The 9875-nt window shown below is 35.1% G+C and overlaps 1 long non-coding RNA gene across 1 annotated transcript; it reads left to right on the top strand.

The window, feature by feature from the left end:
• Positions 1–2369: 2369 nt before the first annotated feature.
• LOC132285303 (uncharacterized) lies at positions 2370–6828 on the top strand. The gene is made up of 2 exons (XR_009472504.1): positions 2370–2461; positions 5311–6828. It is a non-coding gene; the product is annotated as an uncharacterized LOC132285303 (long non-coding RNA).
• Positions 6829–9875: the final 3047 nt, after the last annotated feature.

The following is a 9875-nucleotide window of genomic DNA, read 5'->3' as shown; positions in this document are numbered from 1 at the left end:
TGTATGTGTATATGTGTGTATAATCATATATGTATATGTATCAGAGAGAGTTGGTGGTGGTAAGCGACGGGGGCCGAACCAGTCCTCTCCAAAGCCCATTACCGGAATCGCTGTTTGTTGCCATCGTCACCACCTGTCGAGATTCCCCCTTGTTCGCCGGCCGCTGTTCCAAGCTTACTGCCCTCGCGAACCGCTATTAGTTCCGTGTGAGCTTCTCCTTTCTCGCCGGCTGATTTCATCCTCGCTGGTCTGTCACCATCTTGCTCGCCGATCAAACCCTTTTAAGCCATCGTTGGTCAGCCGAGCTCGTCGCGGCCGCCGTCTTCATCCTCGCCAGTGTGGTTGTTTGGGTTTTGGTGATGGTGATGGTGAGGCAAGCGAACGGCGGCGACAAACTATAGTAATGTGGGGTTTGCGAATGGGTCTTGCAACTTTTGGTGGTTGGCTCTGTCGACCAGTATATTGGTTTGATTGTTGTTGTTCACCGTGAAACGTCTTTCTTCTTCTTCCCCGACCACAAGCTCCAAAACGCCATCAACCTTGTGAACACATACCTCTCCGGCAGCCTCTTCCCGACCGTCCGCAATCTCCACCTCTCCCTCTACTGTGATCAACAAGATTGGTTTGGTAGGGGTATTTTTGGAAGAGTAAAAGGATAAAATGGGCATTATGTTAATTGAGTGGTGTTTTCGCACAAATTAAAAGGAATAGAGTATTTTTTGCACACCTTTTAAAATAGGGAATAAAAGTACTATCAAATGTATACTTCAGATATTTCTTATACTTACCCCAATAAGTTACTCTCCTTCCACTTAACTTGTAACTCTTGATACATTTGGATTGTTCTGTAGCCTATACGAAAAAATTAGTATCGACCTAGACTTGAACACTAAATTAAAATCAATTCCCTGTACGGGAGTTGAGTGTGGTATATACCAGCCGTAACAAGCCTAATGTTTGTCAAATGACCCAAAAACTTAAATTCCCTGATAGAATTGCATATCTATTCTATCCTACCCATTTAAATTCAATGTAAGATAGCAACTCTCAAATTCAATGTAAGATAACAACCCTCTAACACTGATCCCAGGTATAAATTTCTTTAATTTGAATGCTTGTGACAAAATTTCGCAGCAATAGTTAGTGGAATTTGAATATACTACATTTCATAGCAATAGTAGTGGAACTAAAATATACAATTTTTTTTTGGTGAGTGGAACTAAAATATACCTCGGTTCAAATATACAAATTTTTTTGGTGAGTGGAACTAAAATATACATGCTAATTAATGTTCCTTGGTTCTATACAGTATAATTCACCTCAGAGGACCAGCAGTGGTCATGAAATTTGAATTATATAATCACTATATCTTACATGATACATCGAGTTTGTCATTTGTTTATGTTGTTAGAAAGTATAAATTAGAATGATTACATAAACTCTACCAACTTAAAATTTTATAATTGGTTGTTAAGACCTATAGAGCACGAACATATAAATCAGGAGACGAGAACACCTAAAGTCGTATGGTGGGATGCATTCTTATCTTCAGTTTGGAAGTGTTAGATTACAAAAGATAATAATTTCATTATTGGATACAAATATATACTAGTATAAGTTTTATTTGTACTCTAATTAAATTTGGGCCTCTGATTTTATTAGTTAGACCTAATGTAAATGAATTTGGTTTCTAATATGCTTTAAAAATTGATTAAAAATTAAAATTTATATATATAATAAAATATATTATTTTATTTCCGTACCCATCTCGTGTTCATGTTCTAATTTTTTAAAATTTATCGTATCATCGTGTCCGTGACGTATTATACCTGTATCGGTGTCCGTGCTTCTAGGTAAAAATAGAGGTACAACATACATAAATTAATATATTTGCACCTTCTTTTAACACCTTTAAACTTTTGTAACATTCAGTTGTTAACATGGCATATACTAATGTTTAAAACCATAGGCTTTGATTTTTCCCTTTTGCATTTGGAATAAATTGAAATTAAGCTTAATAAAAGGCAAAACTATTTCTACTAAAAACCTTAATATATTTTTTGCTCTGACAAGAAACGCATGCGTTTGCCTTTGAAAACTTGAACTCTCAACCTTTTATTCGACAAGTGTTACTAGACTACAGCTCCTTGTGACTTCAATAATAGATTTGAACTGGGATTTTTGCAAGCCAAACACGCCCTTAACAGTAGTTTGGCCCCAAAAAAACAATAAAGCAGGTGGGCCTACCACAAAATTTGGGCCACAATTTGGCGAGTCCATTGGAGCACTGGGCTCACCCAAATTGGCCCAAATTCGTCAATTTAGGGCAGCGGTAATGCATTTTATAGAGAGAGATGAGAGTTGTGGGTTCGAATAGGGTTTAACAGCGGCGATTTCTTTTTGCATTCCGAGAGTTTTAGAAATGGATTTGGATGTTAGAGTTGGAAAGGATGACCTTCAGGTACTTCCTTGATCCTTTTTTTTAATATTTACTTTTTTGATTATGTGTAGATATTTTTCATACCGGTAGAATGATGAATTGGATTAGGGTTTTCTCATGGAATTGTTCTTTAATATTAGTCTCTGGTCGTACTGTCTGTGTTTGCTTCGATTTTCAAGCTTGATACTATAATTGGCTTTTTATTTATTTAATTATTTTGGATTGCTTGTGCTCGATTAATTTGGGGCTCTATCTCAATCTATCTCAAGTTTAATTTGAAATATAATTATGTGTCCGTCTATTATTTAATGTTTCTGATGTTGATTCTGTTTCTTTCTTCTTCTTTTTCCCCTTTGTTTTGAAATTCTTGAATTGGTTAGCACGCATTTTCTTTTCTTTCTAATGCAAATTCTTGCTTAGTTTCTTGTTTGTTTTCTATGTGGTGTTTAGTTTATGTCTTTTTTGCTGCCTTAAACTCGTTATTTTGTATAATATAAATAATATAATAGGTCTTTTTTGTATTATATGTTTGATGTTGTTAACTCTGATTAAGGCTTCAAGAAGCCGATTCATGAATTTATTCTGTTGGATATTGGTAGAAGAATAATTTGATTTAAAAGACGTGAATAGTGGCGTACTTTTCACTTTACCAATCTGCCAATTCTTTGATAGTCACTGCCAATATTGTATCAGTCGCTGATCCCAATTTTGATGTTAATTTTGTTTTTCATGCTACTTGAAAATAATTCTATATTTCTATATGGATATATGTAGATATATTCCGTGTTGAGATGAATTTGATTAGGGTTTAATCCTTTGGTGTTTGTAATGTTTAATTATGTTCTAGGTTTTCTTATGGATTTTGTTCCTTAATATTAGTGTCTGATTTCTTGAGAAGCTTTAAATATTGGTTTTGCTTGGATTTTCAAGCTTGATGCTTAAATTGACTTTCTGTTTTACTTTTTTTTTTTTGAATTGGTTTGTGCTTGTTTAATTTGGGGGCTCTATTTCAAGTTTAATTTGTAATATAATTCCGTGTCAGTCGATAATTTAATGTTATTGCTCTGTTTTCATGCCATATTTTGTGTACTCTGATTAAGGCTTCAAGAAGCTCTCCTATTATGTTATTTTTCCCTTTGAAATGGGCATTTCATTCAGTATGAGTGCGTGCTTTTAATCAATGCTCACTGCTTTTCCCTTTTCTTTTTTCTTTTTCGTTTTTTTTTTTTTTGATAATGCTTACAATGATGATTTGAATTGCATTCCAAAAATAATATACCATATTTGATTCAAGCAAATTTCGTTTTTTCTCAATTATGTAAACGGAATGTCTATTATATTCCCTGGTTGGCATTAGTTTTCTTTTCATAGATTCAATTGCTTGGAATCATCATAGTGCACTACATGTGAATAAGTGGCTTTACATTTATGGAGAGGCTTGTGATGTCGGTGATAATCATTATCTTAAGCATCAAATTAGAGCAATCAGTGAAGTATTGGATGCTTTGATAATGTATCTTAATTTGATAACAACAATTATAGTTAAAAGAAGAATTTATAACATCTAGGCCTATTGTCAAACTTCTATGATGGAAGTTTATGTTCAACACAAGAAAGTTATGTTATATGCATAAGGAGCACATTATGGGTTTTCTCTCATTTATGGTCGCTTTTTGTGTTTTATAAGAAATAGCTAGTTCTACTTAGTCGTTTCACAGTGAGTTCAACATCTTTAAGGGCGCTAGTGTGTCTCCTTGAAGAGTTACTTTGTGTTGTCATGAATCATACCTTCTCTAGTATGAGAATAATCATGGTGCGGTGGAGAAAAAACCATTGAATCCTTTTGAAATATTACTGCGGCACTTCTACCTGACTTAACCTGATTACAGAACATGGGTTTCTTTTACTGGGGAGTGATCAGAATATAGGTTAGTTCCCACTTTCATATTCAACATTACAGAGTGAAAGAGTATAAGCGACCAAGCAAGAGTCGTAATATGGAGACAAGGTCCGTTACACAAGTTTTCATGTCTTGAGATTTGGCTGATTTGTGGCATAGTAGAATTTCAATTAGGATAAGGGGAGATCTTTCATGCCATAACTTTGCCTCATTCGCATTTTCTTTTTCTTTTTCTTTTTTTTTAGAATTTTTTGGTTAACTTGTATCAATATTAAAAAAATTCCTGTCCCTTTGTTTTCATGTACTGGCCAAGAAAAGAAAGGCAACAGCCTTAAAGGAAGAGGGAGTAACAGTTGCAATAGACTATGGCACAACTTGCTGCTCTCATAGTTAACAGAGTGAAAATCATTGCAAAACTTCCTTGCTATGTTTCATTTTTTAAAGACTCCGAGCCATTAATTGGTCATTCCGCCAAGGAAGAGCTTCCTAGGAATCCTGAAAACACCGTTTACGGTTAGGTGCTAGATCTATATATATATGTATATATGTATATATATATGTATGTATACATGTATGTATGTATGTATACATGTATGTATGTATTGCTTGTAAATCATCTTTTTTCCATTTTGAACTAGCATGTTCAAGTTTTTGTTTTTCTTAAGATCGATACATTTTCAAAATGTTTTCTTTTCATTTTCTTATCATTGATACACGAGGGGTTTCTAGGATGTTAAGGTGGAGCAAAACAAAGGCAACGTTGTCCTGTCAAAAAAGAGCAAATATATAGTAATATTATAGTGTAAAAATTAAGTACACTGCCATCAGTAGGGAGTTAAAGCAGGTCCACTAGCTAGGAGTCTCGTATGGAGCAGAGAGTTACTGAAAAGGTCCATTACCATCAGTATTTAGAACATATTTTTAATTTCATTCTATCTGGCTCTTTGTTGATGGTGTCACGTTTTTGTAGGTACGGAAAGGTTTTTTGGCTTAACATTGAGTGCTATTCGGTCAAAGTGGATTGTGCGCTTTACTTTCAAGATGACTCAAGCTCCCACTGAGGACATGCCAATGATAGCGGTGAGAAACGAAGAAGTGGAAAAGCAATTCACTCCTGAAGAAATATCTTCATTCATTATTGAGGGTCTCAAGAAGATGGCCGAGGAGACCCTTGGGTGCAGCACCGTGGATGCTATTTGTACTGTCCCCAACCACTTCAAGAAGCCCGAGGTGGAACGTATGATGGATGCAATGGCACTTGCAGATCTGAAAGTTCTTAAGGCCTACCCTGAAGCTGTTGCAGTTTCCTATGCTTGTGGATTTGAGGAGTCGTCCCGAAGCCTGTCACGAAAAATGTGCTGATCTTTGATGTTGGTGGGACGACATCAAAGGTGATTTTGCTCACAGTGGGGAAGAATAAGATGGTGGACTACAAAAATACTGTTGTACAGGATATGGGTGGTGAAAGCTTCGACAAAATTATGGTGTTCTACCTTTAGGATGAGTTCAAGAAGAGGCATGGTGCTGTCCACGTGGAATGGAATGCGTTCAGGCGACTACTACTCCCATGTGAGATTTTGCTGTGGCCCTCGTTGAGGTGGAATCCTTTGTAGATGGAATCGATTTAAGCTCTTCCATCACACGAACCAAATTGAAGAGTTTAAGCGGAATAATTTTCAGTGTTTGGTTGACATGGTCGACACATATTTGAAGAGCCTTAAAATGGACAAAAGAATTGTGCATGAAGTTGTTCTTCAATGCTCAAATATTCCAAAAATTCAAGAGTTGTTGCAGGCTTACTTCGAGGGGAAGGAGTTGTCTGATTAAACCTGAAGAGGTTGTAGCTAATGGTGTGGTAATGATAGATTCTAATAAGAAGGGGAAAGATGTTGGACAAGGGGAAAGATGTTGGACATCAACCGACCCAGTTACAATGGGTCGGTTTTCAGCTTTGGAGAACCAGGTGAGAGCACTCCAAGATACTGTAAGTTGGATGAAAGAGAGACCGAACAAAGACGGGAAGTCTTCACTCGCTGGAAATGATGTTCACCGCTATGGGATTGGGAGGGCAATTTTGGGATTTTTAAAAACATTTTGGTAAAAATTGACTATTTTGCACCAAAAAAATAGTAGGGAGGTATTTTTTGCACCTTTTGTATATATATATAGTAGGGGTGTTTTTTGCGCTTTTTCCTTTTTATTTTTTAAATTTTTTATTTATTTTATTTGTATAATTTTTTATAGAAAATTTAATTTTAATTATTTTTTAGAAATTATTTTCTTTTTGTTATTAAGTTTCTTTATTTATTTTCTTTTTGCTATTAGGTTTGTTTATTTTTTAGTTTACTTCTATATTAGGTTTTTTATTCTCTACTTGTAAATTTTTATTGAATTTTAAAAGATTGTACACTTGGCTTTTGTCACGTGTGATGAATGCTTGTGCACCTGTTATTTTACGATTATGAGATTGATGAATGCTTGTGCGGTACTCCATTCTTTTTGTTGTTGATAAAAGTCGACATTGATGAAGCTAAGCTAAGGAAAATCCGTAATCCTTACTTTCCTACAATTACCTGATTTTCATTAGATACTTTGCCTATCATAAGATTAGGGCGGCAACTGGGGGCAGGCTAACCCAGTCCAATACAAATCCAACAAGAAATTGAAATTGAGACTTATATTCACAAATTGGGTTCATGTTCGGGTTGAATTTTGTCAAAATTCGGACATATTCAGATTGGATTACCAGAAATTGAAATTGGAGCTTATATTCACAAATCGGATTCATGGTTCATGTTCGGGTTGATTTTGTCAAAACTCGGACATATTCGGGTTGAACTCGGGCTCAACCCGAACCCAACCCCAAAAAAAAAGAAAAAAAAAATTTCTCTCTTCTTTCTCTTTCTCTCCCCGCCCTTACATACAATTTAGCAGTTGCACAGAGGGAGGGGGGCAAGCTTGAGAGTTGAGAGACAGCGGCTAAAGCTTGCGATGGGAAGAGAGAGAGAGATCTGGGTTTTGATTTTTTGAACAATCTTGGAGAGCTTGCGATGGAAAGAGAGAGAGAGATCTGAAGCTTGCGATGGAAAGAGAGAGCGACAGCGGCTGAAGCTTGCAATGGAAAGAGAGAGAGAGACAACGGCTGAAGCTTGCGAACCCGAACTGGAACAGCGGGCGACGGAAACTGAAAGATCTGTGTTTTGATTTTTTGAACAATCTGAAATGATATGCTGATCTGGGTTTTGATTTTTTGAACAATCTGAAATGATATGCCGATATGGGTTTTGAACTTCTGATTCTTGCAGACAGAATAGATAAAACTGAAATTTATGGGTTTTGAACTTCTGATTCTTGTAGATTTTGTAGTTTGCAGTTGGAGAGAGAGAGAGAAGGGGGTAGTTCAGAGAAAATAAAGATGGAGGCGATGGGGAAGGTTGAAATGATTTGCCCTAAAAATATTTTGTTTTTTTTATAATAATATAATCAAATATTATATATATATATATATATATATTATATTAAGTTATTGTACGCTTCCCCATGGACATGGTAAACAAGCTCGGAGCAGTAGGTCATTTCAGGACAAGTGAGGTGCAGATGATGCATTACACTAGAATACTCATCTAACTATTTTAATATTTACATACAATTCATACAAAACTCTCTTTTAAGAAACCTATATATTAGAAATTCAGGCCTTTTAAGAAACTTATATATTAGAAATTCAAGTTTATATTATAGTTTAGTTTAGTAGAAGTTAAATTACATAATCATTCAATTTTTTTTATATATTAGTCTCCACAAAATCTATATTTATATTATTTCTTATCCATATATCAATTATGGCCATTGACGGCAACTTCCATCTTGAATCTTATACAATTTGAATTTCATAAATATGAGTGCTGAAGTTCTATGTTTTTTTTTTTTTTCCTTTAATAAGCAAGAATTCATATTATATAGAATCAAAACAAAACATACTGAAGATAGGGATACAATTAGTAAATTCAGTACTAAAAGTGCTTTAAGCAATCTTATTACCAAACATTAAATGCTTTAAATATAAATTTCTGGTAGTAAGTCAAATTCTAGTTTATTGTAGTAGCTCGAATTCTAGGATTTTGAAATTATAGAGAGTTTTTGCTACAATTCAGAAATGGATTCCGGGGACGGAAGCACCGGAAACCTTTTTTTCTAGTCTTATTCTCATTTCATATAATCATTTCTACATTTTTGGATAACATATCAAGTATTTTTTTTCTAGTCTTATTCTCATTTCATATAATCATTTCTACATTTTCGGATAACATATCAAGTATTTGCGCTCGTTTAATCTGCGGTTCATCTCAGTTTTAATTTGAAAAGTCACTCAATGATTTAAGGTTGCTGCTCTGTTTTTATAGGCACTTGTTTAGTGTCTTGACATTTTTTGAATTGGTTTGTGCTCACTTTAACTAAAAGTTCACTCATTATATAAGGGTGATCCTCCTTAATGGAGGAATATGAAGCATTATAATCAACGACCATAAATTACGCACTAGAATAGTCTTTTTATTCTCTCTTGTGTTGTAGAATCCTCCACCCCTCTCGTTAAGACTCGACAATAATGACACCGAAATCACTCCCACCATCTGGAACAATCTAATCTAAATGAGGGGAAAAAAGTAGCAGCTAAAACAGAGCAATTATTACTATGTATTGCTGAAATCCATCAATAAAATAATTTGCATTATTACTCCTCCCACGTTTAGAATTAAAAGGTAGTAAAAGATTAAAATAAAAAAAAATAGAAATAGTGTATAATTAATATATATATATATATATATATTGTTAACACCTAAAATTAATTCAAAGCAATCATGCCACGTGGTCAGAAATCATGAGGTCTGAACTTTGGGTCAACCCATGGTCATCAGGACGAAAGATTAATTTCTAATCATGGTGATCCGATTTAAGGCTGAGAATGAAGAAGAGTGGAATTTTTAGGCCATTAAGACTGATATGAGGTTTTGAGCTCATAACAGGCTATGATTGAGAGTCTCAGTCACTATGGTTATGACTCTTAGTTACTATGATCATGATCATGAGTCTTAGGCCAAACCTTCTCAGTCATTATGGTCATGAGAGTCTCAGTCTCATGATCATGAGTCTTAGGCCAAACCTTCTCAGTCACTATGGTTATGAGAGTCTCAGTCATCTTGATCATGAGAGTCTCAGTCATCATAATCATGAGTCTTAGGCCAAAGCCTTCTCAGTCATCTTGGTCATGAGAGTCTCAGTCTCATGGTCATAAGTCTTAGGCCAAAATACTCTCAGTCACAACTTTCTCAATCACAACGGTCATGGTCAGGAGACCCTCAGTTATAATGGTCACAATCCAAAGTCTCTCCAAAGACTCATAACCAGCCATGATCAAGAGTCTCGATCGTTATTTCTCTCGGTCACAATGATCATAAGACTCTCGGTCATAATGGTCATGATCATGAATCTTAACCAAGATTTCTAGTCACTATGGCCATGATCAAGACTTATGAC

The sequence above is a fragment of the Cornus florida genome, unplaced genomic scaffold (assembly GCF_030987335.1).
Source record: "Cornus florida cultivar Cherokee Brave unplaced genomic scaffold, ASM3098733v1 CherokeeBrave_3.0.0_Hap2_Chr02, whole genome shotgun sequence".
In the NCBI taxonomy this organism is placed as follows: Eukaryota; Viridiplantae; Streptophyta; class Magnoliopsida; order Cornales; family Cornaceae; genus Cornus; species Cornus florida.
The sequence above is the reverse complement of the archived record's forward strand: the minus strand, read 5'-3'. Positions and strand labels throughout refer to the sequence as shown.